Raw genomic sequence first — 9,032 nt, 5'->3', positions numbered from 1 at the left:
ACATGTGATTATCGGCCAGGCTGGCACAATTAACTAACTCAACCATAGACTCCTGTTGGTTTAAGCAGCTTGATCTGTGATACTTTAGTTCGGCAGCTCTAGGGAACTGATACCAACCTTTTTTAAGTCGTAGAAATAAAACCTCTGTAAAATGATGCTCTCTCTGGAAGGACCCCATGGCTTGACAACTTCTCTCTCAGACTGAAATGGCCTTCTGAGGGGGCCGGGCTTGCGGTCACTGGCAGCACAGTGAGGGCTGTGAACAGCAAGTTCCAAGCAAGGCCCATGGCCCCTCGCTGAGGAGCCAGTGGGGCTTCGTTGTCAGGTGGGACCAGTGCACAGATTCTTGAAGAAGTTGTTTTTTGAGCTCATACCTTACAGGTTACCTCCACATAGAGTGTCCCTCTTGACCCCAAATAAGCCTAGGTCCTGCCTTAGCAATTAAGCTATCTAAAAAGGGAACTTGCCCAGGATCTCAGCTAGGAACAGGGGAAGTCAGACTTTGAATGCAGGCATAAAACCCATCCCCACCCCATAGTATCATGCTGAGTCTGTGCTGTGAAGGGTCATCTGCAGGATGTTGGGGCTCAAAGTCTGGCTGCCTATTTTTATGCAGAGTGAACTTGGGCAAATGACGTAATGCACCCGTGCCTCAGTTTCCTCATCTATCAGTGTTAATGATAGCACTTATCTAATGGAATTCCAAGGAGGCGCACCTGTGTGAGACCCTGAGCACAAGACCAGCTACCCATAATTGCCTTTGGTAGCTACCAAGGCTATTAGTAAACACATTAGGCCCATCCTGGTTTGTGGAAGGGCACACTGAAGTCACATGTGGTTGGGGCATCCAGTGACTTAGACTAAGGGGTGGGGGTGGGGGGCTCTTGACCTTTCTAAGGGATTCTGCCTCCATAAGGCCTTAGACACTTGGTTTCACCAGCTACTTCTTCCCAGTCGTTCACCTGTGGGACCCAGTGAAGGAACATAGAAAACCTAGAGGCGCTGATGTATGGCCCAACATTGGAACAGGCCACCGAGGAGCTGGCTGTGCAGAGCCTGCCAGACCAGGCTGGCCTGAGTCAGCAGTCATCAGCCTTTCAGTGAGAAGCTGGTCTTCGCTAGTGTGCTGTTGTGCGCTGTCGAGTTAATCCCAACTCAGGTGACTCTTCATGAAATAGCACAATTGTCCCCCTGGGTTTTCTAGGCTGTCTTCTTTATTGTAGCAGATCGCCAGGACTTTTCTTCTGTGGAGCCACTGATGGGACAGAACCGTCAGCCTTTCTGTTAGCAGCTGAGTGCTTAACCACTGTACCCCCCAAACACACTCACTCACTCAGACTCACTCACTCATTCATACTCACTCATGCTCATACTCACTCATACTCATACTCATACTCATACTCACTCAGACTCACTCACTCATTCATACTCACTCATGCTCATACTCACTCATACTCATACTCATACTCATACTCAATCACTCACTCAGACTCACTCACTCATGCTCATACTCACTCATACTCATACTCATACTCATACTCATACTCAATCACTCACTCAGACTCACTCACTCATTCATACTCCCTCATGCTCAGACTCCCTCATACTTATACTCACTCAATCACTCACTCATACTCACTCACTCATTTATGCTCTCATGCTTATACTCACTCATCACTCACTCATACTCACTCATGCTCATACTCACTCATACTCTCTCAATCACTCACTCATACTCAGTCACTCACTCATACTCATACTCACTTATACACACTAAATCACTCACTCATACTCATACTCATACTCACTCAAACTCACTCATTCATACTCACTCATACTCATACTAACTCAATCACTACTCATACTCAATCACCCACTCATACTCACTCATACTCATACTTACTCAATCACTCACTCACTCAGTCATACTCACTCATTCATACTCACTCATACTCATACTCATACTCACTCAATCACTCACTCATACTCATACTCATACTCATACTCACTCACTCAATCACTCACTCATACTCATACTCATACTCATACTCATACTCACTCACTCAATCACTCACTCATACTCATACTCATACTCATACTCACTCAAACTCACTCATTCATACTCACTCATACTCATACTCACTCAATCGCTCACTCATACTCACTCACTGTCATTGAATGGATCCCAACTCATTGAAAGCCTATAAAACAGAGTAGAACTGCACCTGTGGGTTTCCAGGATTATAATTCTTTTTTTAAAAGTTTTGTTGGTATATAATCCACATATAATACAATTCAATAATCCAATCATATTTAAAAGAGTTGTACAATCATCACCACAATCATTTTTAGAACATTTTCTTAATTCTTGTTTTCATTTTTATTAGCTCCCCATTTCCTCCCAACCTCTCCTGTTTATACCTTCAAGGAACCATTAATCTAGTAACTGTCTCTATAAATTTACATATCCTGGGTTTCATAAACAGAAAAACATGCAGAAAAACAAAAATGAACTAAAAAATAACAATAATAACAAAATAAAACATATAGTACCCTGAAAAAGAAATCAGAAAATATTAAAAACTAAAAAATTTTTGAAATGACTTTTGGCCCATTTTAGATTTGTTCTTATTTTTAATATTCTCTGCTTTCTTTTATGTTGAGATTTTTCTCTGTTCTACTTTGCTATTGATGCTGTTTTTAAAAATGCTTTTCTGTGTTCGGAATGTTTTTCTGTGTCTGAAATCCAGGATTGGTGAATCTACAGTGGCAGCACTAGATTAGTGGTTCCTTAGTGATGTGACAGGGAAGGTTAAGGGAAAATGGGGTGCTAATAATGATGAGTATAAGAAAGAAGAAAATATTCTAAAACTAATTGTGGTGATGATTGTACAATGCTTTTTAATAGGATTTTAATATGATCGAGCTATTGAATTGTATGATTTGTGACATATGTCAATAAAATTGTTTTTTTAAAGGAAAAATAAATAAATAAAATGAGTCAAATGGGAGATCAAATAATAAGATGTTGCATTTTAAATCTAACCACATCCTCCATGATTAATTGCCTTTATAATGAACTCTGTCTGATAGCAAGGCCATTCACATCTCTCAACCCTGGTCAGAGGTAATTCACCAGGAGATTAATTCATGTGTGGACACTGCGTACAGATTTTGGGCTTCCACTGTCATCAATAACCATCTGCAAAGCAGGTGTTCACAATTTAAGCTCTGATCCCATTCCCTCCTTTTGATTTGGAGCTTATTATTTATAATCCTTGGAGCTTGTTATTTATAATCCTTGGATCATACAGGCTGGCTGCTTATTTGAAGACCAGCTTTAAGACCCTGGGTGCAATTCTGTCTGATAGCGGGGCATCATTTGGTTTCTTCACCATGCTTTGCTATAACACCCATATCTTCAGTCATCTCCTCATGAAGGTGAGCATCAAGCAGGGTTATAAGAACGAATTGTTCCTTGGTTGGGGCTAGAATTAAATGTGAGCCCCAAATCTATTCATCTATCTAAGGTTTATGAGGGGGCACCCCCCGCCCCAAATGAAAAAAAGCTCCACTAAGCAGAGCTTTTGTAGTATGCATTTTTCCCTCTAGGCAAGCATCCAAAAACTCGCTCTGAGTTGGTGCACCCAGTGGCATCACCTGGGAAGGTTCTCTCTGGTCACAATAAATTTTTTCATTAAAGCAGTTTCGCTAGAACCTCATTTTTGTGGTGACTGATTAAGAAAACAACATGTGCCTGTAGGATTTTATTTCCTGTTCAGGAAAAAAGCTGCAGAAACTGTTGTAATGTTGAACACAGTTTATTAGGACAGAACTATGGGGAAAATTCAAGAGTATGAGTGTTTCAAAAAAGGTAAAATGCCAGTTGATGACAAACCTCATTCTTGATGTCTGTCAACTTACTGAACGGATGAAAATGTTGACTTGTAGTGGCAGACGGGGGAGTGGTTTTGCCACCATGACAATGCACCTGCTCACGCAGCCATCTCAGTGTGCCAGTTTTCGGCAAAAGACAGCATACCTCCCTTGCCCCCACCTTACTTACCTGACCTCACTCAGTACAACTTCTTTTGGTTCCACAAATGAAGCGGGACAGCGATTTGATGACGTAGAAGAGCTGAAGAAAACGAGGGGGGTGCTGTCAACCATCCAAACAGATGACTTTGGAAAATGTTTCCAAGAAGGGAATCACAGATTTGACACATGTATTAAGTGGAGAGTACTTTGAAGGTGATAAGGCTGTTTTGTAAAAAGAAAATTTAAATACATAACTTTGGGGCGAGAAATCTGGGGTTTTTTGTAGGGGGGGGGTACCTACTCATATATATGTGTCTGGTTCACCTTAGAGACTTAATTATCATTTTATATTAAAGAATATTATCAAACCCCTGGGACATAGGCAATTCTGTTGATGGTGTCATTAATTTAGCTGATGGTATAACATTTAAAACAATATTGAGAAAAGGAAATTATACATTTGTAGGTTAGCTAAAACCACATTGCATGAAATATTGACTTGCTTTTATGGGAGTAGAAAACCTCATATTCTGGGGTGCGGCAGCAGCTGGTGGTTTCAAACTGCTGACCTTGTGGTTAGCAGCCCAATTCATAACCACTACACCACAATGGCTCCTTAGTTAGCATACTCATGTTAAAATAATGATAAAGGGATGTTTTCTTACATTTCTGTGGTAGGGGTGGTGTTTCAGACCTGGTGGGATCTGAAAGGCATGATGGCCACACATCCTGGGTTTTAGGACAGTTCTGGTTAAGCGTGTTCTCCCCGACTATTATTAGTGGTGCCCCTTTTCACTCTTGAAAGTGGTCCTGCTCTGGGTAAATCATAGAGACACACCAGATCTGAGTATAAGCCAGGCGTTATCCAGCAGAGGTCTATCCCTCTGAGCACAAAGGTGTGCCAGGACACACCCTCTTCTTCCCTGGCAAGGCCTGCCATGCAGGGGCTTCCTAGAATCAGGTGAGTGAGGCAGGTGGGAGGCATCCATTAGGAGACTGCAATAGGGCATCTAGGGCAGCAAAGGTGCTCTGGCATCCAGTGGTGCTAATACAAGTGCAGCTGGACTCTGGGGAGCCAGAGGAGACCAGGAGGGCCCAAAGTTCAGCATAGGGGAGAGAAGCAGGTCCTGGCCTGATTTGGAAACCCACACTGCCTTGTCACTTCTGCCTTGGGCAGAAGTTGTGGAACTTTTATAGCTCAGAGAGAGATTGGTCTGGCTTAGTCTTTTCATTTCTGGCCAGCAGGATGAGACACCAAGAAGGGCAGGGAGAATCTGCAGATCGCGCAGCTGGGAAGCGGAAGAACTGGGGTCTGGACCCAGGCCTGTTTGCCCTCCTGGTAGGAACTCCTTGCTGTGAACCCACAATCCTCATGCACTGGGGCCTGTGGCAGCTTGCAAACGCCTGTATCCAGGACAACAGGCAACCCAGGCAGGGCTTAGAAGACTAGGAGGCAGGGGAGGATGCGCTTGCCGGGGGGACCTTTCCATCCCTGCCCAGCCCTGGCCCTCCCCAGGCAAACTCCGCCAGGGCCAGGCCAAGCTCGAGGCCACATTAGGAGCTCCCAAGCTGTCTTTCATTCGGCCCTGCAGTTATTTGTTCAGCATGCAGTGCAAATTTCCCCGTCTCGAGACATAGAATCTGGTACCGCTTTGCCGGGATCAATGTCCAACCCCTTTCAAGTTCTGGAGAAAGTTACTCCTCTCCAAAGTTCAGACCTGCCAGACTCAATAACTCCACAAAAATGCTTGGATGAAAATTGCTCCAAGCAATCCCAGCGGAAAGCCAGCACCTCACCCCTCGTTTAAAGTTATGATCCTTATCATAATTAATTCAATAAAGAAGTAATGTGCTTCAACCTAGGCAGAGAGAATAATTTTCTGTCCTGACTGGTATAAACTTTCAACTAGGGACATTTAAACTCTGGGTCGGAGCTCTGGCAGTAAGTAATAAATTGCAGACTCTGGCCGGGCTGCAGAACCTTGGCTTAAATGGCGGTAAATAGGCCGCTATTGAAGAGAGGAAGATGTGGATTCGGGTGGGCAGCTCCAATAAACAGCGGAGTGCTGTTTATCAACCCGGCAGTCCCACCGGCCTCTGCCCCGAGACCGGCAGCAGCGAGTGCTGGTTGGAAGCACCAAACCATTTGATCCTCGCACTCGAAGGACCCACCTTGAGCTTGAATTTAAAATCCATTTCCTTCTGTAATTGAAAGGTAGGATTAGCCTGGCTTCTAAACAGACTAACAGATTCCCAAGTGGAGATGCTGACTGGAAGAGAAAAGCCAGCCCACCACTGCAGAGCTTCCCATCCTTGCTTCGGAGGCTGCGAGGGACTCCCGTTTCTCTTGGATTTTTTCAGAGCAAGCAAGCTCCTGTGTTATCCCAGCAGTCCGCTGGGTGTACCCAAATGGCACGTGTAGCAATCAGAGGCTTGGGCAATGAGCTAAAAATAGAAAGTAGGGCTCAGTCAAGACAACTTTCAGATGGCACACGATGGGAAGGCCTTTACATTCTGAACATCATTCAGCGGTGAGGGGGGCAGGACTCTACACAGGATTTACATTTGGGAACATCAAGGCAACTGTCGGATTTGTATTCTTTCGCTCTTGGCTTACACTTTTGGATACCTCCTTCCTGACCCGGCGACAGGCAGGCACGCGTCCCAGAACCCAAGAAGGCCTTCCCCGTCAGGCCGGCCGGGTTGGAGCCGTCGTGTTATTGGCCTGCATTCGGCTCGGTCGGCATCAAGCTCTTGCAGAGAGCTTGTCCTGCGACCGGCTCACCGCAGTCCTACCCGTTCCAAGCCATGCCAGCCGGCGTGCACAGGGCTACATCCAAGACAAATAGCAGCTCCGGAGAAGCGACTGAGATCGTTCATGGATGTTATTCATCGAAACACACTCCAACTACACAAACCCGGCCTCCTAGCCCTTCTGGTATCAGAAACATAAATGTGAAGGGCACTTTCCAAAAGTGGGAGGAGTAGCCCTTAGCATCCCAGGTCTGGGTACCACCGCCTTATATCCTCTTTGGAATGTGGGGAAATGTCTTAAAATACTGGGATTCATACTAAGCATGGGGAGCCCCACAGGCCAATGTTTGCCTGTGGGTTTTCTGTTTGGCCTGTACTTATGCTCCCCACTCCATGGAGGCAGAGAACGTCGAAATCGAAAGCAATGTTACTCGGACTCAATGTTACTGGGGCCAACTAATTCCAGTGCCCATAGATTCTGGGTCTTTCCAGCCAAATTTTAAAAAGTGATTCAAATAGCTAGTTCATACTGGATTTGTTTGTTTGTTTTAAATCATTTTATTGGGGGCTCATACAATTCTTATCACAGTCCATCCATCCATCCATCCATTGTGTCAAGCAATACTGAGTTTTAAGAAAAGAAAATTTCCACAATAAACCCAGGCTCAGCACTGCCTCAGCACCCTCTCAAGTCGCTGCCTCGATTCCGTCCAGCCTGTGGGGCCCCGGATCTGGGAGAGCTGTTTACCCGGGCTCTTTAATGGCTTTGAGACAAAAGCTTGAACGTCGTCGGTGGTATTGTAACTTCTGCCTCCCTGACATTGTCTCCCAAATGAGAAGGGGTCTTCCAGACTTTCTGGAGCTTTCTCTTTCAAACCTGGGCCACCACCGAGGCTCAGCAACTTCTAACAAACCTGAGAGCGAGTCTGACACCCGGCACGAAGAGGGACCCCAGATGAAAGTGCAGGTTGGAGCAGTCGCTAGAGTCCGAAAGCTGGGGCTCGCTTGCTCATTTTTACGACACACACACACACACACACACACACACACACACACACACACCCCGGAGCCAGCACGTTCGACCAACGCTTGCAGCCCGCGCCCTCTTCCACCCCCAATCCCTCTTGGATTGATTAAATTGGCTCAAGATGACACCAATAATTGGCTCAAGATGGGGCTTCGACAGGCCCAATGATCCATATCTTTGCATTCCCTAAAATCAGTCCTTTCAGCTCTGTGTTGGATTTAGGATGGTTTACATTGGCTCCGTCACAAACATTTTAATAAAGTCCCAGAGAAACCGCAAACGGGTGACATCATTGAATGGTGTTAAAAAAAAAAAAAGAAGAAGAAGTCCCGTTTGGTAAGAGGCTGGGCCTCCTGAGCGTGATCAGGGTCTGCTCTCCCATTTGGTCATTCGATAGTCATCCGCTCTAATTAGGACCATAATATTTAGAATGGGGTACGACGACGTGGGGTGGCCAGCAAAGTACATTAGCTAATAAGTAAGAAACAAATAGAGATATTTTGACATTAAGTAGCCAATAAGATGAACGGCCATAGGGTGGTCCGTGGCCCCAGGGCTGAGGGACTCACAGCGTGCACTCTAGTTGACGTGCTCAGAGCATTAATGTAAGGGGAGACCTTTGTCCCCTGTCCTGGGACACACAGAGGGGACAGTGAGTCCTGGACCTGGGACCATAGGGCCAGAGAGGGGAGCTGATCAGAGACCCCTGCATCCTATTAGGAAGGCTTCTTATTAGAGGGGATTTTAATTTTCTTTTTTTATACCAGTTGTTTAGTTACCCTGAACTTTCTGCAAGACTTTTTTGCTTGCTTTATAAGCAAGAAAAACAAGATAGTTCCAGTCTAATAAGTAACTATAATCATTAGACATACAGTAATTGAACTATCTAGGATAACATGTACTATTGATATTAGCGATGGTTTTTCTCTGTGGTAAGACTACTAGGGGAACATTTTGTCTCCTATTTTTTTGCAAATTATTTTTATAATGGCCAACGATTTCTGAAGGGAATTAAAGCAGGAAAACCTTAAGAAAATGAATTTGATTCAGTTTTAGGAAGATGGATATATGGATTAATACTTATATGTGTCCTTCCCTCCCCTGCAGATGGCTGCTTTAATTTTAGTATTGTTTTGTACTTTTTGTAAATACATTTCACTCACTTGATTATATACTTATAATAAGTGAGCTTGCTTTTGAAGTCCCAGCTGAG

The sequence above is a fragment of the Echinops telfairi genome, unplaced genomic scaffold (genome assembly GCF_000313985.2).
Source record: "Echinops telfairi isolate 266 unplaced genomic scaffold, ASM31398v2 ScPeMD7_16;HRSCAF=60, whole genome shotgun sequence".
Lineage (NCBI taxonomy): Eukaryota > Metazoa > Chordata > Mammalia > Afrosoricida > Tenrecidae > Echinops > Echinops telfairi.
This window is presented reverse-complemented; position numbering follows the sequence as displayed.